The sequence below is a fragment of the Bos grunniens genome, chromosome 21 (assembly GCF_055505025.1).
Source record: "Bos grunniens cultivar Pamir isolate PY7600 chromosome 21, Bosgru_T2T1.0, whole genome shotgun sequence".
Taxonomy (NCBI): domain Eukaryota; kingdom Metazoa; phylum Chordata; class Mammalia; order Artiodactyla; family Bovidae; genus Bos; species Bos grunniens.
Window position 1 is genome coordinate 37,428,247 of NC_141185.1, and position 22,661 is coordinate 37,450,907.

Genomic DNA, 22,661 nt, shown 5'->3' on the forward strand with positions numbered 1-22,661 from the left:
AGTCTGACCCTTCCAGGACTCACAGCACCACCACAGCCAGGCCTGGGCTTCTTTCATTTCCAGCTCCGGTCAGCAGGGGGAGGCTGTGCTGCGTCTGGCTGGAGAGATTGGGAGCAGAGGTTGGGACTTGGCTTAAGAACAGGAAAGAGGAGGTCTCCTTCAAATGCTCCTGGATTTGGGGAGCCCTTAGCAATGCATCTGTGATGGCTGAAGGATGAGCAGGATTTCTCCCTAGACTGTGTCATCCCCACTATTACCCCTGAACAAAGTTGAAACTCCTCAACTCAAGGCTATTAGAGCTTCTCTTCGCCTCCTCCCCCCACACCCCCCAATATGCTGTGCTGTGCTTAGCCACTCAGTTGTGTCTGACTCTTTATAACCGCATGGACTGTAGCCTGCCAGTCTCCTCTGTTTATGGGGATTCTCCAAGCAAGAATACCAGAGTGGGTTGCCACGCACTCCTCCAAGGGATCTTCCCAACCCAGGGATCAAACCCAGGTCTCCCGCATTGCAGGTGGGTTCTTTACCAGCTGAGCCACCAGGGAAGCCCAAGAATATTGGAATGGGTAGCCTATCCCTTCTCCAGGGGATCTTCCCGACCCAGGAATCATACCTGGCATCCTTTTCTGCTTCCCACACCTAGGTCTTTGCATATCCTCTTGAAATGGGATGCTCTTTCTGCCCAGTCAACTCCTACTCATCCTTCAATACCTAGCTTCAATGTCAACTCCTTCAAGAGCTTTTCCAGACCGCCTGCACCCCGCAAAGTTCCGTCATACTTCCTGCTCTTACAGGAAGGAGGGACCTATTGATACTACCAAATCAGAGCCCCCAGAGATGATGGAACTCAATGTCCTTCCAAGGAAGTGTAAACTGAGGTCAGAGAGAGGCAGGCATTTGCCCAAGGTCACACAGCCCAAGAGTGGGAGGCCATCCTGTGAGCCCTGTCCTCTCGGCATGACAGGTGTCCTCATCCTGTGCTCAGATCCGGACAGCTGCTTCCCTGATCCCTCCTGCCCCCCGCCCCGCAGTGCCGGGCGCCCAACCTGCACCGCCCCACACCTCCAGCGTGCCCCTAGGCTTAGCAGCCAACAAGCACTGAGCGCCCCCTGGATGGCGCGGTCCACAGGTCTCCTTGACTCACCCTCCAGCCCCGGAGGGCCGGGCTCAACCTCGGCGGACCGGGCGCCGCCCGCACGGCCCCGGCTGCACCATCGCCCCGGACTGTGCCGGCGCACGAGGCCGCCCTCCTCGGCGCCCCCGGGTGGGGCAGGTCGAGCCCGGTGCGCTATCCCTTTAAGCCCGGGCGAGATGGGAGCTGTCAGCGACAGCCGAGGCTAGCGCGGGACGTCGCCGCCCGCCAGGCCGGAGCGCGGAGCCGCGGAGCGGGCGGAGAGCCGAGGGGGCGGTGGGGCCCGGGCGCGGCGGGTCCCCTCGCCGCCCACTGTGCGCCGGAACCCTGGGCCCGGCGAGTGGCGGGCGGCACCCCAGTGTAATGCGGAGAATGTGAGGGCAGCGCAGGCCGGTGGAGAGGAGGCGGCGGCGCGGGAGAGGGCGTCGGCAAGATAGACGGAGAGGCAGCCGGAGAGACGGACCGGGATCCGGGCGGGTGCAGGTGGGAGAAGGGAAACGAGATAGGAGAGGCAGCGACAGAAAAGAGGGAAAAAGAGGGAAAGAAAGGAGCGGGAGAGCACGCGGCTGCGGGCGGCGGCGCAGGCGAGGAGCAGGGAGCCCGCGCCTCTGGGTGGGAGCAGCAGAAGCCGGAGTCAGGCGCCGGGGCCGGAGATCAGGCGGAGAGCACGGCCGCGGCCGGGCCGGCAGGGTGAAGCAGCAGGGACGCCCGAGGGGGCCCCTCTGGGAACACCGGAGGGTCTAAGGCGGGGCCAGCCCGGTAGGCCCGCAGGGTCACTCCGCAGGCTCCGCGGGCCGCGCTCCGGGGGCTCCCGGCGGGCCGGGGCCTTTGTGAGCGCCCCAGGAGGGCAAGAGTCGGGAGTGCGGAGCCGGTTGTGCGGCGGCGGGGGTGTGTGCGCGCCCAGGTGTGCGCGTGTGTGCACGAGTGTGAGCGCCCAGGCAGTTGGGAGCGCGCGTTAGGGATTCTGCTGGCATCGCAGTGTGGAGAACTGGAGGCAGGAGCGGGGCGCGCAGGGGAGCGCGGGGCCCTCCCGTGCACACGCACACGCACCGCGCGCGCGCACACACACACACACATACACATACACACATACATACACTCGCGCACACGCCCTCCCTGCCTCGCTCGTTGCCGCGGCCACCATCTCAGAGTCGAGCCCTGCGTAGCGGGAACCCGAGCCGGAGCGGGAACCAGAGAGGAGCCCAGCGGGGGAATGCGGCCCCGGAGCGGAGCTGCGCGCCGACTGCGCGCCCTGGACGGTGAGTGTGGCTGGGCAGGAGGGATGCTGTGGCGGGGCTGGGGCCGCGGGGGCGCAGGCCGGGAAGCTGGGGTGTCTGCCCGCCGGCAGCGCCGCGTGCGCGGCCTCTGATTGGGCGGGAGCCTCAGGGGCAGCGGGTGGGAGGTGGGGTGTTGGGTGCGCGCCCGTTGTGAGGGGGGTGCACGCGTGGAGCTGAAGGGGAGCGCGCTCAGCACCCCGGTTCGTGACCGCGCTCTCGCCCGCTGCGCGGCCCCGCCTAACCATCACCTGCCATCAGAATCCCGGCGACTTGGAGCAACTTTGCGTGTGGGGGCAGAGGATGGAGGCGCTTTAATGGTGGAACTCCGGCCTTTCTCGGAGAGAACGCGAGGGAGGAATGGGCCGCGTGCCGTGCCGCCCGGCCGGTCAAGGGGGAACATCCACTTTATCAACGCAGCCGCTGGCTCTCGGGGACACCGGTTCAGCCCCGCGGCGTCGCTCTGGAGGCGCTGGGGGCGCTGGATTCCCGTGACCCTGCCAGGGTCAGATGGGACCGCGGGGCGACGGCTTCCCGGCCTCACGGCCGCGAGGTCATCTTTGCACCCAGGCTGAGGACGCGGGTTTGAGGTTTGGGAGTTGGGAGACGTGCCTCTGTGTGTGTGTGACCCTGCTCCTTCTGCTCCGTGGGATGGCGGCTGGAAGAAGGGAACTGCCAGGAAAGTGCATCCCATCAGCCCTGGCCCCCAAGGAGCTCCCAAGAGCCTAGGGATTGGAAGGGGAATCACTAGGCCCCCAGCCTGGTGCCGCCCCGCCCCTCCCCCCCTCCCCACCCCCCTGCTTTTCTTGGAACCATGTTCCTGCTGCCTCACTCTGTGATGTGGTTGATTGTGCTGTGCCCCCATCCTCACCTCCATCTTCTGGCATTCCTGTCCTCTGCCAAGCTTACCAATTACCCCTACCCCCACCCCCTCTGCCCCCAGTGCCAGCCCTGCCTCTTCAGTAAAAGGTAGGATGGTCGGGTAGTCCAGGATGGTGCCCTGAGAGGTGCGGGAGGCCAGGGAGGCCAGTGTTCCAGGAGGGAGAGGCCCAAGAAAGGGAAAGAGGCTCCCTGCAGGCCCCTCCACTTTACTGAATTCTCCCTGCTTCCAAGCAGATTCTTCCTCCTCTAGGAAGCCTTCTCTGATTGCTCCCCGTCTTTCCTTTCAGCTTGGGATTCTGGGATGGAGCAGCCGAGTTTCTCAGCCGCCCTTGTCCATGTGCCTCGCTCCCTGGCACTCAGTGTGTGAGCCCGTGGGGTCAGAAGTCTTGTTCTCAGCCTCGATGCTGGGTGGAGGGTGGTGATGTTGGGCCGGTCTGTATCTCCCTGAGTCTAAGGGGTATGGTAATATCTACAAGTTTTCAGGCTTAGACCTACTTCCACCTCCACTGCTGCTCCGCGATCTCTCTGCTGCCTTGTGAGAAGGGAGGGGCCGTGGGCACGTTTCCTCTCCGTTTCAGAGGAGGATGTTGAGGCAGAGATGGAGCTAGGGGAATGGCAGTCAGTCCCTTGCACCATGAAGGTATCCTTTAACCCTTATCTTTGCTGAGGTGGGAGGGCGCAGGGAGGGCCCTCAAGCCTTCTTTATTGACCTGGCAGCAGGGCTCTGGGGATCTGCTGCTGGAGGGTCTCCCCAGGGCAGCTCTCTTGCTGCTGTGACCAACACACTGTCCAGATGGTTGGGGAGATAGGCACAGCCGTTGTCAGCCTGATTCTCCTGGTTTGATCCCAGCCTCATCTGGGCAGACCCCAGAGTCCGCCTGGTCTCTGCTTGATGGTTTGCAAACCTATAATCCTTGGCACTGGGATGTCAGTGTCATTCTGGGGATCAGAGTGCTAGCCTGACACTCTAGGTCCTGTCGTTGTCCTCCTGCTTGGATCCTGGAACCCTTCCTCCTATTCTGAGGTCTCTCCCATGGAGTCCCTTTCTGGGCCAAAGAGCTCACCGTCAGGTGAATGGGCTCCCCACACAGAGGTCCAAATGTGCACTGGGGGTGGGGATAGGGCCTGATGGTTATGGGGACCACTTCCTTCCCAAGTGGCCCACCTGAGACACAGGCAGCTAGAGTAGCTCTCAGCTCCAGGCAGGTGTCTGTGCCCATTCTCCCCAGCCCAGTCCTGATGATGCCCTGGACTTATCCCCAGGGTCACTCGGGCCCTTGAAGACCTCAGGGGGGAAGAGTGGTTGTCCAGAAGTGACCAAAGCTCATCTGGGGGTGGGAATGCTGGGGGTAGTGGGGGTGGTCTACTGGGTTCTGTGGCGGCTCCCTCAGCCACTTTGCTGGCTTCACTCTGGGGCAGCCTCTCTCTGCCTCTGCCCCTTCCTTTCTGCCAGCTTGAGCTGACTCGGTCTTTCTTAGCTGTCATTCCCCTGCCCCCCCGACCCCCTTGCCCCCCACCTCTTTACCCTTTTATCCTCCTGTGGCTCCCTGAGCTCTGGACATTTGCTCCTTTGTGTTGACCTGACTGATGCTCTGGTTGGTACCCAAGCGGCTGGAACATAGCCAGCTGTCTCCTTGGCCCCACCCCTGTCATCAAGACCTGCTTGAACCCTGCCCTGGTTCTCTGACCCCTACCCCAATCCCCCATCCCCAACTGACTCCAGCAGGGTGAGTCCTCCATATGGGGCCTCAAGCCAAGGAGAGAGAGAGAACATGGAACCTCATTGGCCCCTGATCTGGGGGTCAGGGGTGAAAGCCCCGTCAGGTGCTCCCAGCCCCTACTGGCTGCCTCCTGTAGGAAGATGACCACTCCCTGCTCTAAACCTCCTGACTGGGAAGGAGTCCTGCTCTGCGTGGCCTCCTTAATTTCCTTGTCCATCCAGGCCCTGACCCTGGTGTGTTTGTGTTTTAAATTATAACAAACTCAGTGATAAGTGGGCTTCCCTGGTAGCTCAGCTGGTAAAGAATCCGCCTGCAATGCTGGAGACCCCAATTCTATTCCTGAGTTGGGATGATCCCTTGGAGAAGGGGTAGGCTACACTCCAGTGTTCTTGGGCTTCCCTGGTGGCTCAGATGATAAAGAATCCACCTGCAATGAGGAGACCTGGGTTTGATCCCTGGGTTGGGAAGATCCCCTGGAGGAGGGCATGGCAACCCACTCCAGTATTCTTGCCTGGAGAATCCCCATGGACAGAGGAGCCTGGCAGACTACAGTCCACAAAGAGTCAGACACGACAGCGACTAAGCACACAGTGAGAAGTCGTTGATTGGTCTGGGCCTTGGGGTAACTTGAGAGGGTAAAGTTACCCCTGACCACTCAGGCCTCCTTTGTGGGAAACTGGGGGCCACCCTGGCCAATCAGATTCTCTTTTGTGGGCTTTCAAGGCCTCAATATCTGCTCCCAGGAACCGTGTCTCACTTGGCCTTGCTCTTCACTGCCTGGAACTGTCCACCTGGGGATCACTCCATATTGGGGGCCTCTCTTGCTTTGAGGCCTGGGAGCTCATACTGAGGGTACTTATGACAAACCTGGGTCCATCCCTGGATGAGCTCTGAAAGGAGTCACAGACAAGGACCCACACCCCTGGGTATAAGGCAGGCTGGGCTAGGCCCCGCAAGGTACAGGGAAGGGAGGCTGGCAACGGGTTGTTTCAGATGGACCCAGAAGGGCTGACCTTTTCAAGTATTTCTGACACTTGGTGGATACTCAGGAAATGTGCTGGATAAGTGAATGAGTGGAGGATGCGACTGAGTGAGGGCTTTCCAGGCAGATGGCATAGTGTTAGCAAAGGCTTGGCGGTGGGAGGCGCCAGGCACGGGGGAACGTGTTTGCAGTGGAGTGGTTCCTGCAGGGGCACAGCAGGCACAGAGCAGGTTGGCACAAGACGGAGGAGGATCTTGAGTGCCCAGCTGAGGAGTGTGGGCTGATTTCGTATTCAGAGGTTGTAGGGGTGAAGTTCTGGAGGGACGCGATCAGATTTGCAATTTAAACCGCTCCCTCTGGTGGTCGTGGGAGTGTTGGCTGGGAGAGCCAGAGGCAGGGCAGCCGTCCTAGAGCTGCTTTGGGAGTGCAGGCTGGTGGTGGGGACAAGAGCAGGGCCAGGGGCCTTGCCAGCCTTTGCTGGGATGGCCAAGGGGCTGTGCGTGGTTCCTCTTCCGATGGAGGAGGAAGAAATTTGGGCTGGGTGGGGAGTCAGGTGGAGTGACACAGGCCTTCAGAGTGAGGCAGGGCCTCTGGCGCCACCATTCCCACCTCCTGGGCATCCAGAGTCGGCAGGCATCTGGTGTCAATAAATGTGTCTTTGTTACTGGCCCTTCCCCTGTGCGCACTTGAGCAAGTTCCTGAAGTTCCTTGGGCCTCAGTTTTTATGTTCGTAAAATGGATAAGTTTGTCTTCCTGGAGACCTGGAGTGAATTTGGGTGGAAGTCAGTGACCTGGGAAGTGGAATGCAAGGGGAAGCGGTAGAGGGCTGGTCAGCATCGCTATTTGACGGAGGAAGAATTGGAGGCCCAGAGAGGGGCAGTGACTCACACAAGGTCATAAAGCAAGTTGGGGGCAGGGGCTCCAGCCGGGGGTTTTCCTGGCTGTGCCTGTGGCCTGTAGGGCAGGGTTGGGTGGGGTGCCCGGGGCTTCGGGGCCTTCACAGAGGGCTCCTCAGGCACTTGCTTCAACTGTCCAGCTGTCAGGGAGAGTATGGGGCCATATGGCCACATCAGGGGAGGAGCCCGCCACCCAGGAGGGATAGCGGCTGCCACTCTGGCCTTCTGGATCTATGAGGGCACTGTCCACCCCCAGGGTCAGGGCGGGAGGAGGCCAAAGTGGAACCTCAGTGTCTAGGTTGGTTTGGACATGGAAGCTGGGCCTTGGCAGGTGGCCCAGTCTCAGCACCCATCTGCCAGGGCAGCCGGACAGGCGGCTCCATGCCCAGGACTGATCCAATTAACTCAGGACCAGCTGTGCCAGACACCTCACCCCCATTCCCCATGCCACTCCTCTGGCCCTGCTGGTCCACAGGCCGTGGGTAGCACAGCGCCTCTGATATCGGGGTCTCAGGTTTGAATGGAGTATATGTGTGTGACACGCAGCTCAGATGTGACATGCAGCCTTACCCTGATCACTGATTCTGTAGTTTTGAGATTTTGGAGTATGGAAATGGGCCCCTCAGTTCAGTCTGGTGTGATTAAAAGGGCTTGTCTTGGGCATGGGAACCATCTGGAACTGAGTCTGAATTCTGCAAATCACTTTTCTGGCCTCAGTTTCCTCATCTCTTATGTGAGAATGATAACCTACCTTCTTGGGGTGTCATTAGCATACTTTGAAATAATACATATAAAGCATGCACTAGCTTGATACACTGAAGAATCTCAGTAAGTGTCAGTCATGTTTTGCCCTCTGCTGGGAGACAGAAGTGAGTTCTGTTGGAGTTTCAGTCTCTAGGCTGAAGTAAAGAGGAGCCTTATTTTTCAGGAAAAAATTTGCTTTATAATTTTATGTGGTAAGTGCATGCTCGGTTGTGTCTGACTCTTTGTGACCCCATGAACTGTGGCCCACCAGGCTCCTCTGCCCTTGGAATTTTCCAGGCAAGAATACTGGAGTGGGTTGCCATTTCAGAGGATCTTCTTGACCTAGGGACCAAACCCATGTCTCCTGCATATCCTACATTGGCCAGCAGGTTCTTTACCACTAATGCCACCTAGGAAGCCCAATTTATAATTTTATAAGTCAGTTTTTATACTCCATCCCTCATTTAGTCTCCATGGCATGCTGTAAAGTAGGCAGAGAGCACCATCCCATTTCACAGATGAAGAAACTTGCAAGCGATTCTCCAGAGTCACACAGTGAGTTGGCCTTGACCCTGTCTTTGGACTCCTGGTCCAGGACTCTTGCTGCCTTGATATGGGTCCCAGACTTCGGGGGAGTGGAGGCTGGGGAGAAGTGGGTCTGTCTTCAACGAAGTCTGTCTAGACCGAGCTTGGGGATTCTAGAGAGTCTCTGCCTAGCCCTGTCTCTGATACAGGTGCAGGGACAGGCTGCCATGGTGACAGACAGCCAATCCCAGCTGGGGTTACTGTGGGGGATGCTCAGTGAGGCAGTGATTGGGGCATTTCTCCAATGAAATGTCTGTCCAATATGGGGTAGGGGTGGGGATGGGTGTGTGTGTGTGTCAGGGAGCGTGGAGTGGGGAGCCTTTACCTTCTGGGCACCCTTGGACCCTGCCCAGGCAAGCAGGGCACCGCCTTCGGGGCTCTCTTCTGCAGAGAACACTGGGCTCCCCCAGCTGTGTGGCTTTGGCCAGGTCACCGTGTGTTCCTCTTTGAGCCTCAGCATCCCTCTTTGTAAGTGCAAGATAATCCCCTCCCTGCCTGCCTCCCAAGGCTGTGTTTGGGACTCTACTGTAAATACATGTTTTGATACAAACATCATCTTCCACAGCTGCGAGGCCAGGCGTCCCCCGTCCTACATCTGCGGGTCCTGTGATCGCTCAGCGGTTCTCTTGTTGGGTGCTTCCTCTGGGCCCGGCTGTGCTGGCTGCTCTGGGGACAGAGATGAGTAAGACTAGCCCCCGCCCTCGTGGGGCGGAACCTGCCAGCAACTGTGGACTCTGTGACATTTAACGGTCCTTCCAAACACATGCTGGTTGTCACGCTCCCACTCAGCATCCTCCAAGGGCTCCCTGTTCCTCAGACTGGCGTCTGGACCCCTCAGTGTTTTGCAAAGTCCGATTCTCCCTGCACCCAGCCATCTCGTTCCATAGTCCTCTGTGCAGTTAGGCTCTACCCAATGCCACTCATTCTCCCCTTCTCACGCGCTGTGGCTTTCCTTCCTCCAGGGGTTCACCCTGATGACCACCCCCCAACCTGAGTCCTTCCTCCATCTCTGCCCACAGATCCCACCCGCTTTTCCACACTCAGCCCAAATGCTGTGTTTAGAAACCCCTCCTGGCCCCCTGGTCCTACCACTGGGCTTCCCTGGTGGCTCAGATGGTAAAGCGTCTGCCTGCAATGTGGGAGACCCGGGTTCGATCCCTGTGTCTGGAAGACCCCCCTGGAGAAGGAAATGTCAGTCCACTCCAGCACTCTTGCCTGGAAAATCCCATGGACGGAGGAGCCTGATAGGCTACAGTCCATGGGGTCGCAAAGAGTCGGACACGACTGAGCGACTTCACTTTCCCTTTCACTTTCCTGGTCCCCCTAGGTGGGAGCAGCTTTTCCTTCCTCAGAACTCAGAGCAGCGTATCTGCTTTACGTTTTGCAAACACTTGCTGTGCGCCTACTGTATGTGAGGCCTACTGTGTGCAAGGCCTGCGATACATGGCAGTTGGTCTGTCCTCATGGCCTGGGAATGCCTTCGTGGCAAGGACTGGGCTTATTCATCCTGGGCACCTGGCAGATCCAGGGACCTGGGACCAGATGGGCTGACCAGGGCATGTGGCCCATCCCTCAGAGCCTCTGTGGCCACTGCCTCTTCCTCTTCCTCTTTGGGTCTGGAGATTCCGGCTGAGCCCAGGACATCTCTTTGAGAAGCTCTGAGTTACTGGCGGCTTTTCTGCTGAGATGCTCACTACACATGAGGCCTTCTCTCCTCTGGGAGGCTCCACCAGGCCAGGGGGGTGATGCCCAGTCACTGGCCACACATAACTCTCCCCGATGAATTGCATGGCATCCAGCAATTAGCAGTTGATTATTTGGGGCACTGATAACTCTTCCGTTATTGACTGGCGGAGGCGGGCCTGGCCAGCGTTGGTGTGGGTCAGCTGGGCCTGGCTGGGAGATTGCGATCATGGTCATTTACTCCTGACCAGGATGCTCGTGAACAGGAACAAGAGAAAGGGAGGTGCTGGCGATCCTCTCTTAGATTCGCGCTGCCAGGGCTGGGGTAGAGAGATAGGGAGGGGGTGAAGGGGAGCTTTCGCTCACTCTCACATCCCTTCCATGTTCTGCTTCCAGTCTCTCCTGGCCTGGGTCTCAGCTTTCCCATCTGTTAAGTGGGGATTTCAGTCTCTGTGGGGTAACACTGTGCCTTTGAATGAGATGCCTAAGCAGTCCCTGACTTGTCGTTATTTCTGGTTGATGGGGGTGGGGCAGGGGAGCAGCAACCTGAGGCTCAGAGAGGGTAGTGGTCATATGAGGATGGAGCCAGCATCAACATCTCTAATCCGGGGGCTTCCCTGGTGGTCCAGTGGTTAAGACTCTGAGCTCTCAATGCAGGAGGCCTGGGGTTCAATCCCTGGTCAGGGAACTAGATCCCACATGCTGTAACTAAGACCTGGAGCAGCCAAATAAATAAATAAAAATGAATATAAAAAATAAAAGATTTCTAATCCAGGGTCATTTTGAAGAAGGGCAGGGAGGAAGTGGGTGGGAGAAAGGTGGTGGGTGGGAGGAAGGTGGTTGGTCAGAAGAAAACAGTTGCTTCACTAAAGTGCTGTGTCTGGCTTCTGAATGTACTCAGGCTTCTAAATGTGGAGCTAGGACTCAGTGGAATTTGTGCAAAAGCGATTTCTAGGGAAACCACATAAAGGGGATGGCAGGGGGCATGTTTAACCTACTTAAGAGACCTAGCTGCCTTTCAGGCCTGCCGGGAGCAGGAGGCATTATTTGTGGGGTTCTGGCTCATGTGACCAATGAGTTGTTTTTTTTCACTTTTTGTTAGGAACATTTTCAAAGGTACAGAAAGATGGAGTAGTGTAGCAACTCCCATATACCCACTCACCTAGATTTAACAGTTGTTGACATTTTTCCACATTTTGCTTTATCTTTTTCTTTCTGGAGTAGTTTAGAGTAAATTATAGACATCATGACATTTCACCCCTAAATATTTCAGCATCCATCTCCAAAAAATATAAGAAAATGCTTGTCTCACCTCAAGTGGTCACATAATTCATTTTCTCCTTGAAAGGTGAGGATGCTCGAGAGATGCAGAGACTGAGGCCTGAAAGACAGTCTGGCCTGTCCACGGTCACACAGCACAGAGCGGGAGGGGAGGAGGAGTGGGATCTAGGAGGCTGCCTACAGGTGTCAGCCCAGGATTGCCCTAGACTGTGGGGGCGAGGCGAGGCAGGAAGCGGCCTGGAGCTGTGCAGGTGGCTGGGGTAGGATGCTGCTAGGGTGGTTCCTCTGGCTCAGGCTGGAGGTTCCGCCTGGAAACAGGAAGTGAGTCTCTTTTAGGATAGCCGGGGCTCTTTTCCTTTTGTTTGCTACGGGGATTAATCAAGAACTGCAGCGTCAGGAAAATCTAAAACAACTTCTTGTTTATTGTTTAATTTAGGAGACTGTTATCAGGCTCTGGCCATGCAGGGCCAGGGGAGCCTCTGCTGGCACAAGGCGTAGGGCTGCCCACACCAGCCACTTTAGATGGCAGGATGGAAGGCAAGGGGAGGGCTGCCTGGAGTTTGGGGGCGGTATTTAGGGGCCCAGCCTGGATAGCCAGGGGCTTTGGGAGAACTGAGGGTGTGTGTGGGGGAGGTGGGGGGCTGCGCCTGAGATCTGGGCTGGGCTGAGTCTTTGGTAGCCTCAGAACAGAGAAGAGAAGCAAGGCACGGAGGGGTGGGCGGGGGCAGGTGCAGAAAGGAGGGCGGGCTTTGGCTGCCTCTAGCCGTATGGAGGAGCTGTCTTCACTCTCCCGCCTGGGCCCAGTTTTCTCCTTGGGGAGGGAGGCCGGGTGTCCTCTGCCAGCCTAGGGCAGATGTGGGTCTCCCTGGGCCTCCTTGTCGCCTTGGGGTCAGGGTGATTCTGCCCTCCAGGCACCCACACATGCTTTTTCTGCCCTTAGTGCCCTTGGTGACTTGTGAGCACCTCTTGATTCTGTGAGGGTCACAGGAGTCACAGATATGGAACTGGAGAACATTGGAACTAGATGGCAGCCTTGGAGATGATCTCATTCTTTTAGGCTTAGATAGGGAAACTGAGGCACAGGGAGTGGCCAACCCCATCTCAAGTGTCACATTGAGAAGCATTGCAAATACAATGCTTTTGTACTTGCATGGTCCAGTGGCTGAGACTCGGAGCTCCCAATGCAGGGGGTCCGGGTTTAATCTCTGGTCAGGGAACTAGATCCTACACGCTGCAACTAAAGATCTTGCATGCTGGAACGAAGATAGAAGATTCTGCATGCCGCAACTAAAACCTGATGCTGTCAAATAAATAAATATAAATGTTAAAAAAAAAGAAAAGCATTGCGGAGCCTTGGCAAAAAGTCAGGAGTCTGGTTTCTCAGTCCCAGAATCCCGTGCTCCTGGGCCTTGTGGGCTTGTGGTTCAGACAGACCAGTGCTCCCTCTGGTTCAAAGGGGCAGAGGTGGGCCCAGCTGGGGAACGGCTGTCAGTCATCCTGGGGTCAGCCCCAGCTTCTTAGGACCTGCCCTGCCTTCTGTACACGCACATGCACACACACACACCTTGTTATTTACCAGCAGGGAGTGTGGGTGTGCAGGTTGGGGAGGAGGCTTCAGCGGGGTGTCCTGAGGCTCAGCCATCCAGGGCTGAGACGGTCTTCCTGTGCTCCCATCTCTGCCCCCACAGTGAGGAGAACCCTGGTTTGTGCCACACTTACTCTTGGGATTCCCTGGTGGCTCAGAGGTTAAAGCGTCTGCCTGCAATGCAGGAGACCTGGGTTCGATCCTTGGGTCGGGAAGATCCCCTGGAGAAGGAAATGGCAACCCACTCCAGTATTCTTGCCTGGAGAATCCCATGGATGGAAGACCCTGGTGGGCTACAGTCCATGGGGTCTCAAAGAGTCTGACACGACTGAGTGACTTCATTTCTACTCTTGGGCTTATTTCTTGAGGACAGAAGTAGGAGCAGTGAGCAGGAGAGTCCCCTGGGAGGAAGATGACCGGAGGGAGAGCAAGAGACAAAGGTCAAAATACCTTCTGATTCCTCGTCCACAGCCCTGGGGCACAGCCAGACCCTACAACAAGCTCGTGTATTCTCTGCAGTTGGGGGTGGAGAGGAAAACACCCAGCCTCCCCCAAGTGGCTGGATGGGGGCTGTGGACCTGGGGCATGTCACTGCCTCTCCTGGATGAAGTGAGGCAGGGAATGGACCTCTTCTGCTGTGAGAAGGGTAGGGAGGATTGGCTGTGGCCACTGGCCCATCTGTAGACTGGTCCTTTAGCCACCTGCTGGGTGGGCAGTGGGCTGGCAAGGGTCATAGGGCAGGTCCTTGTTGCCCCATCCCCAGGCCTTCCTTCTGCTCTCCCTGTGCTAGAGTCCAGGGGGCAGGTGGAATAGAATCAGCATAGGTCCCCATGCTGGCTGACTGCGTGCTGGAACCTCGGCAGGGCACTGGAAGAGCTTAGTGCTCACCGCAGCAAAGTGGCCATTATGGGTACCATTTTACAGATGAGGAAACTGAGGCTCAGGGAGGTCACTTGGTTGGTCAGTGGTGGGTCTGGGATTTGAGACCAAAACTACCTAGCTTTGCTGGATCTCGCGGTCTTTGAGTCCTGGTTTCTGCTCTGGGCTTTGCCACTAACTGCTGTTCTCTGGGCCCTGGGTCAAGCAGGACTGTGAGGATTCCTGAGGACTGGGCCATAGCCACAGGCTGGAGGGAAGGCTGAGCCTCTGGTCATTCCTTCCACCTGGCCGGGCAGGTTCTCAGGGTTCCAACTGAGGCTTCCCCCGTCCTTAGGAAGGAGGAATCCTTCCTAAGCCAAGAAAGTGAGGGCTCCCTGGCTCTGGGTGGAGGGATCAGGCTCCTGCGTGTGTGCAAAGCGCATCAGTGCCTCCCACCCTCTGCACACAGCTGGTGTGTGCCTTCTGTGCATTTATCAGGGGATGGAAAGGTGGCATGGGAGCCCATGTGCATGGGCATGGGCCACTTGAGGCCTGGAGAGTCACCCTTGAGGAGTGAGTTGAAGTAGGGCAGAGGTGAGTTCACTGCACACCTACTAGTCACAGTGCCAGGTACTTTACATATATTATCTCGTTTAACTCTAAAGACAGCCCCATGAAATTTGCACTACTACTGTTCCCATTTAACAGATGGGAAAACTGAGGTTTAGAGAGATCAAGGGACATGGAAAGGTCACATAGTTAGTGGAGGGGTTGGCATTTGAACCTAGGAACATCTGCTTCTAGTGGAGGCTGTGTCATTTGTGTGCCACACGAGGAGAGTCTGTGCTGCAACTAGGAAGGAGGAAGTTAGAATTCAGGAAGATGCTGTTGGTGGCTGCTCTGTATTTGGAGGCAAAAGGCCAAGGGTCAAGTGAAGGGTCCAGGTGGGGAAGAGGCTGTTCAGTGGAAGAGACATTTCTGGAAGTCTAGTGTGTAGCCTAGAGCTGTGTGTCCTTGGCTCAGTCATCTGCTCTGAGTCTGCACCCTCAAACCTGCCTTATCTCTCCCCGAGGGGAGGCATGCACACTCCTTATACTCCCTTCTCAGGGTAAGGCCTGGAGGTGGGACCGAGCGAGACTTCTCAGAAAACAGTCAGGGCTGCGTGCCCCATTGGGAGCATCTGGGGATGAGTCTGGAGAGGGGCCTGACTGTGCACGCCTCGAATGCCAGCCTGGAGTGGTGATGTTCTCCAGATTTTGAGCAGAGCCAGGACTGACGATTGGAGGGGTGGATCTCTGATGGCTGGGGGATGGGTGGTGGCTGTGGGTCCTGCCTGGTGGGGGAGTGGTGAGAGAGCGGGGGCATCTGGGGGCTTCTCCCCTCCTTGTCTCAAGTGTCCATCAGCGCAGGAGCGGCGGGGAGGTGCCTTTCCTTGTCTCCCATTCTTTATCCTCCCTTTTCCTGCCTCCGGAATGAGGAGTAGGAGTGGGGAGGGGGTGGTCTCTGGCCCTCCCAGGCCCCTCCCTTGGAGGCTGTAAATATTTTATCTCCACCATCTCTGCTGCTGGAAATTGCTGCTTTTAACACATCCCCTTCCCCCCAAACCCCCTACCCCCGTTTTGCTCGGTACAAACGAATGCTGGAGAAATTCTGCGTGGGGCGCTCGCTCTGTCTCTTCTGCTCGTGCCCAGAGTCCCTCCAAAAACTCTAATTGCTTTTAAGCTGTGATAGTTGGCAAAAGCAATTTTCTTTACATTATGGAGAAAGGGGGGAAAATCCACTACATTCTCGTCTTCCTTTTTTTTTTTTTTTTTGACTCTAATCTTACTTTTTAAATTCCTCCTCACTGCTGCTAAGGTTCTAGGGGAGAAACAGAGTAGAAAGAGATGTGGGCAGGGAGGCAAAAGTGCCCTCGGGCAGGGATTTTGCCTCTCTGAGCCTCAGTTTCTCTGTTTACAAGGTGGTCGTATGTTCATTCATTCAACGGACATTCCCTGAGCACATCCTCTGGAAGAGCTTGAGGGCAAGGACCAACTCTGTCTTTGCTGCTACATCCCCAGCACCCAGCTCAGAGTCTGACACCCAGTAGGTGCTCTGTTAAGACCGCTGACTGGATCAGTGGGTCTCTGTGAGCCAGGAACTTTGCCAAGCACTAGGAATGCGCTGGATGAATCAGAGGCAGCCCCTGGCCATCAGGGCTCACTGAATGGAGGGGAGCTGCCAAACACACATAATGCCCGTATTGCTGAGTCATAGAAGGTGGATACGGCATGCTTAGAAGCACAGAGCAGGGCCGGCCAGGGGAGTTGGGAAAAGTTGCATAGGGGGGAACTTGGGCTGCATCTTGAAGAAGGCGTAGGAGTTTGACAGGTGAACTGGAGCCGAGGAGAAGAGAGTTTCAGACTGGAAATAGCATATGCAAAGACCAGGGGTGGTCAGTGCTGGAGCTGAGGGTGGGGTCAGGCCAGGGAGGCCTTGGGGCTGCCCAGGTGGGCCTGAATTGCCTGGGAGAGCTTTGCATGGACGTGGGGAGTTTGGGCTTAGGTGATGGGGACCTCTGGAAGGTTCTGAGCAGAGGACGTGTGGGAATGATCCCCTAACCCTACCCCAGGCTCCACACAGGTGGTAGTAGGAGAGGAGGGATGCTGGTTGGGAGGCTGATCCCTGGTGAGTCTGTGGGGGAAGGGAGGCTGGAGTGTGAGCCTGAGACAGAAAAGGCAGGGGATGGGAGTGGGGTGAGGGGTAGGGGTGTCCAAATCCTGGTGCTTGTCTCCTCTGCTTGTGCTTTGGTCAGAGGTAGTCAAGGCCTTTCCTGGACCCTTGGGTGGGGGACTGCCAGTATAGCTGGGGAGGCAGGGGTCCAGTTCATAGGCCTCTGTTGCCACGGTCAGTCAGGCTTGCTTTGCTTTCGGTTCCTCAAGGTGTACAGCCCTTCACAGTGTATAAAGCCTGCTCACCTCTGACCCCTCAGGAGATCTTGGAAAGTGTCCCCCTAGGTGGGCAGAGCAGGAGGCTGTTCCCCACAGCCAGGGAGAGGCCAGGTCTGTCCCCGGGTCTCCGGGCAGGTGGAGATGGGGTGGAGATCTGAACCTAGGTCTCAGGGCCCCTCGCCTGCTGCCCGCACCACCTCTGTCATGCCCCCCTCCACCCCCAGCCCTCTCCTCTCCTCCCCTCCCCAGCCCCATGCTCCTTCCCTGTTTGCAGAGCATGTGGGGCTTTTCAAAAGCATTAATGATAGAAAATAAATTGGAATCGGAGAGGAATCATCGCCGGGCATTCTCGGAGGGCCGCCTCTGCCCTCGCGTCTCTCAGCCATATTGAAGCCAGCAGCCAGACCGGAATATGAATGAGTCGGGGCTGGCACTGCTCTTAATCTGTCGGGGAGCCCTCCCTGGCCAGACGGCACTCACCGATGGCAATGAGGCCTCGGTGGCTGCTGGGCTTCTCAGACCAAGACTGATTTCTCTGGGATGGAGTCATAGTCCATGGCTGTGGAGGAGGGGCAGCGGGCACCTTTTGCCCAGGTTCCCCCCACCCTCTTGAGTCCCCTGCAGGGGTCACAGCTCTGAGGCCAGACTGGGGTGGGATCCAGCATCTCTGCCCAGGCCAAGGGGACCTGTATGAAACTTCCAGTGGCTCCTAGGGTCTGGATTCCTCATCTGGATATTCGAGGCCTGCTGTGAGAACTGGGCTTCTCTGGTGGCTCAGTGGTAAAGAATCCGCCTGTAGTGCAAGAGACACAAGAGACATAGGTTCGATCCCTGGGTCAAGAAGATCCCCTGGAAGAGGGCATGGCAACCCACTCGAGTATTCTTGCCTGGAGAATCCTCATGGACAGAGAACCTGGCAGGCTACAGTCCACGGGTCGAAAGAGTCGGACACGACTGAGTGACTGAGAGCGCACGCACGCTGTAAGGACTTGACCCTCTTGTCCTGTCTCCTCTAGGAAGCCTTCCTTGGTCACTGCCAAGCCTCATACTGAGTTTTCAACATTCAAGGTTCTCATGGCCCCTGGAGCAAGGGCATAAACCTAGTGCGTAAAGGGGCCAGGCAGGGAATGAGTGGGGCAGGCTGGGGATGAAGCGATGGGGACAGGTAGACGCGTTCGGGAGCCCGGCCGTGGGTGCTTTCGCCCCCAGTTCTGCTGAGTAGCCTCTGTTCCGCAGCCACACTTGTCACTCCCTAGCTTGCAGGGAACTCCATGAGGGCAGGCTCTAGTCTCTGCCTCTGTCTGTCTCCCCACAGATACTGGCATGGGCTGGGCACCCAGGAAAGTTTCCCAGGAGTTTCAGAGGCTCGAGGGCCTGGGGAATCACTCAGAGCAAGCTTCCCATTTAGAGGTGGGGAAACTGAGGCCCAGACCTGGGGGTGGGGGCGGTGGAAAGGGCTCCTGCCATGCTCTAAGCATCCTGTTGTTCTGCTGATCCTCACAACAGGAGTTTTTGCACCTGTCTTATTTTTGTTTATTTTTAAAATAATAGCTGCTTTATGTTATTCATTTATTTATTTTTGGCTGTATTGGGTCTTCATCGCTGCATGCGGGCTTTCTCTAGGCTTCACATCACGGTGCTTCTCTTGTGGTTTGTGGGCTCTAGAGCTCGGGCTTCAGTAGTTGTGGCGCATGGGCTTAGTTGCCCTGTGGCATGTGGAATCTTCCCAGAAAAGGGGATGAAACTGGCTTCTCCTACATTGACAGATCAGATCAGATCAGTCGCTCAGTCGTGTCCGACTCTTTGCGACCCCATGAATCACAGCACGCCAGGCCTCCCTGTCCATCACCAACTCCCGGAGTTCACCCAGACTCACATCCATTGAGTCAGTGATGCCATCCAGCCATCTCATTCTCTGGCATCCCCTTCTCCTCTTGCCCCCAATCCCTCCCAGCATCAGTCTTTTCCAATGAGTCAACTCTTTGCGTGAGGTGGCCAAAGTACTGGAGTTTCAGCTTTAGCATCATTCCTTCCAAAGAAATCCCAGGTCTGATCTCCTTCAGAATGGACCGGTTGGATCTCCTTGCAGTCCAAGGGACTCTCAAGAGTCTTCTCCAACACCACAGTTCAAAAGCATCAATTCTTCGGTGCTCAGCCTTCTTCACAGTCCAACTCTCACATCCATACATGACCACTGGAGAAACCATAGCCTTGACTAGACGAACCTTTGCTGGCAAAGTAATGTCTCTGCTTTTGAATATGCTATCTAGGTTGGTCATAACTTTCCTTCCAAGGAGTAAGCGTCTTTTAATTTCATGGCTGCAGTCACCATCTGCAGTGATTTTGGAGCCCAGAAAAATAAAGCCTGACACTGTTTCCACTGTTTCCCCATCTATTTCCCATGAAGTGATGGGACCGGATGCCATGATCTTTGTTTTCTGAATGTTGAGCTTTAAGCCAACTTTTTCACTCTCCACTTTCACTTTCATCAAGAGGCTGTCTTCACTCTCCACTTTTCACTCTCCACTTTCACTTTCATCACTCTCCTCTTCACTTTCTGCCATAAGGGTGGTGTCATCTGCATATCTGAGGTTATTGATATTTCTTCCGGCAATGACAGGCAGGTCCTTAATCAGTGGACCACCAGGGCAGTCCTGTACCTCTGTTTTAGAGAGGAGGAAACAGAGACTCGGGGTGTCTGGATCCAGGGGCCCTGCAGGCCTGCATGTGACTCAGTGTGTTGGGTCCCCAGTGCCAGCTGCCTCTTTCTGGCAGGTAGGGGTGCTGAGATGGGTACTGAGTCCCCTGAGGGGGGGTGAGCTGCATTTGTGCCCAAAGTAAACGCAGCCAGGGGCGGGAGGCCTGGGATCCTGCCCCCAATCTGTCACCAACTCCCTGTGTGACCCAGGGCAGAGGGCTCGCTCTGTGCCTCAGTTTCCCCATGTCAGGCTGAGAGAGGACCCTAGAGGGATCAGAGACAGCTCAGGGGGCTCCCCTGAGCTCATATGCCCCGGCCTGCCAGCCCTGCTCAGGGCTTCTGTGCAGCCCCTAGGTTCCCTTGACTCCAGTCAAGGACTGCAGTGAAACCTCTTATTCCTCTCCTTTCTGGAGTCACTGTCATGTGGGAGGTGGTGACACCCAAGAAGGCTCGGGCTCTGCAGACCTAATTAGCAGTGTGGGGCAGCCAGGCCAGCCTGCCCCCTAGCCCAGGAGGGAAGAGGGGCTCAGGCCAACAACAGGTGGGAAGACTCCGAAAGGCAGGAGTGTACACTCTGTGCTGCTTCCCAGGGGGTGCTAGTGGTAAAGAACCTGCCTGCCAATGCAGGAGACATGAGACATGGGCTCAATCTCTGGGTCAGGAAGATCCCCTGCAGGAGGGCATGGCCCTGCCTGCCAATGCAGGAGACATGAGACATGGGCTCAGTCCCTGGGTCAGGAAGATCCCCTGCAGGAGGGCATGGCAACCCACTCCGGTATTCTTGCCTGGAGAATCCCATGGATAGAGGAGCCTGGATGGCTACAGTACATAGGGTCGCATAGAGTTGGACACAGCTGAAGTGACATAGCATGGCAGAGCACACTCAGTGCTAAGCCTGAGCCTCACCCTTGCATGGCCTGGGCCTTCCTTTCATGTGCTCAGAATGGACTCCCAGGGTCTACCTTGTGTAGCCTGGGGGGTAAGATGGGTACACAGAGGCCTATAGGGTCTGAGAGTAAGGCTCAGGGTCACCACTTGCTCACCCTGATCTCTGTCCCCATCAGCCTGTGCTCCCCTCCTGCCAGGGCAGCCTTGCTCACCTTGGACAACTCTCATCCCTGCTTGAATCAGCATCTACACCCTGGGACTCTTGAGGGGGCAGTGTCCTGCTTGGGGCCTAGAGCTGCAGAACCTGCCCTAGCCCTTGCCCTCCAAATCGTGCTGCCTTGCCAGCCATGAATAAACAGGTAGACACCGAGCCCCTGAGACCTCTGTTCGTCAGGGGCCCAGCCTTGCTCCCTTCCTGCTTGATGGTCCTGAGTCTTTTTGGTCTGTGGGTCCCTTGGGGAATCTGATGAAAGCCATAGCCCCAGACCTGAAACAGACATGCTCTCCCCGCCCCACACCACGTGCGTAAACTCACATCGAGTTTCGTGCAGTTTCCGTGCTCACAGACCTCCTAAATTCCCCTTCTTTGGGGACTCTGGTGAGGATCTCTGCTTTCATCGATTCCCAGGGGACATGATTAATGTGACCCGTAGTGTTGCCTTAGGATGGGAAGCCAGGTATCTGAGTCCCCAGACCACATTCTTTCTGCTCCACCCTGTGCCTGCCTGGGGGCTAAGCTTTGTGATAACCCTCTCATTCTTCCCACAAACTTTGGTCCTTGACATCTCTTCTGACTGGAGGGGAGGATAGTATTGGGAGGCATTTCAGGCTGAGGGCCAGTTGGGGATGGGTTTCCGGAATTTGCCACCGGCTCCTGGCCTCTCCATCTTCTCTCGTGGCTCAGTCGGTAAAGAGTCTGCCTGCGAGGCAGGAGACCCAGGTTCAATCCTTGGGTCAGGAATATCCCCTGGAGAAGGAAATGGAAACCCACTCCAGGATTCTTGCCTGGAGAATCCCATGGACAGAGGAGCCTGGTGGGCTACATACAATCCATGGGGTCACAAAGAGTCAGACACGACTGAGTGACTAACACTTTCACTTTTTTCCCCCTGGCTTTTCCACAAGCCTGTCCTTACGCCCTAACACACACACACACACACACACACACACTCACTGACTCTAGATATAGACATGATGATACACAACACCCTGTCCATAGTTCACCTCTGCAGACCCACACAAGCCCCTCTCTGAGCACCACACACCGGCACACATCAGAGCCCTCTGCTTGCAGCGCGGGCTTGCCCAGCCTCTCTCCGCACAGAGAGAAGCACGGCAGCTTCCCTGTTGCTTTGTCTTCTCTTTGTTCCCTCCCTCCTTCTCTAGCACAAGAGCCCTGTGAGAGCCCGGGGCTGTACCTGCAAAGGCCCCTCCCATGTTGTCCTCACTCCCTGGACGCCCCTGAGCCTTAGACTAGGGTTCTCAAGATCATGATGTTCCAGGGCTTTCTGGTCACCTAGGGGAAACTCCCACCCCAGCCCACGAGGGCCAGAGCCCTGCTGAGGAGCCAGTGGCTTTGGCTTTAGCATGACCTGTCTGTACTGCTTGTTGGGCCCCCTTGCCCTGGGCAGAGATGCTGGACCCTACCCCATGCTGGCCTCAGAGCTGTGTCCTCAGCAGAGGGCTTGAGGGGGTGGGGGGACCTGGGCACAAGGGCCCCTCAACCCCTCCTGCACAGCCATGGACTGTGACTGCATCCCAGAGAAATCAGTCCAGGTTGGAGACGCCCAGTGGCCACTGAGGCCTCATTGCAAACAGCTTTGCTGCCAGTGAGTGCCATTTGGCCAGGGAGGGCTCCCCATGGGCCTTGGTTTGGGGCAGTGGAGGTATGGGCTTCACATTCTCCAGCTGAGGTCCTCAAACTGGTCCTATGTAGCCCTACTCCCACCCTACACCAGAGGTCTGGGGGTGGGGCTACATAGGCCCCTCCCCTTTCAACCACAGCCAATCTGCTCAGGTCTGCCTTTTATACTGGAGTCTTAGCAGGATTGAAAGGATTAAGTGAACTCTATTGAAAATTCAACCACACATTTGTAGGCAATGGAGACTGTGAAAGCCCCCCTGTGCCCCTGCTAAGAAGTGATCCCTGTACTGTCTGCATATTGTCTTCCAGCCTTTTGGGGCATAAACGAACAATCTGCTATTTATAAAAATGGGCTCATTCTGAAATAGCATTGTACAGCTTGATTTTTTTTCATATTGTTATACATAGATGTTCCTCCTTCTGTCAAATGGCTGCGTGGCTGCGGAGTGTTCCATAGTATGGATGTGCTGTGTTTTGTTTAAACATTCCCTTACTGATAAACATTTAGGCCATTTCTTTTTTACTCTCCCCAGCAATGCTGCTATGAGCATCCTTGAATATTTATATATGAGTGCCTATGCTATCGATTCTGTAGGAGAAGCTCCTAGAAGTGAGATTTCTAGGTTGTAGGGTGTGTGGGTTTTAGAATGTTATTCAG

General features: G+C 56.3%; 1 protein-coding gene across 1 annotated transcript in view; it reads left to right on the forward strand.

Moving 5' to 3' along the window:
* The first annotated feature begins 1,372 nt into the window (after positions 1–1,372).
* LINGO1 (leucine rich repeat and Ig domain containing 1) overlaps positions 1,373–22,661 on the forward strand; it is a 218,891-nt gene continuing 197,602 nt past the window's right edge. The window contains exon 1 of the mRNA XM_086363930.1: positions 1,373–2,391. The gene's annotated coding sequence lies outside the window, so the exon portion shown is untranslated. The remainder of the gene's footprint in view (positions 2,392–22,661) is intronic.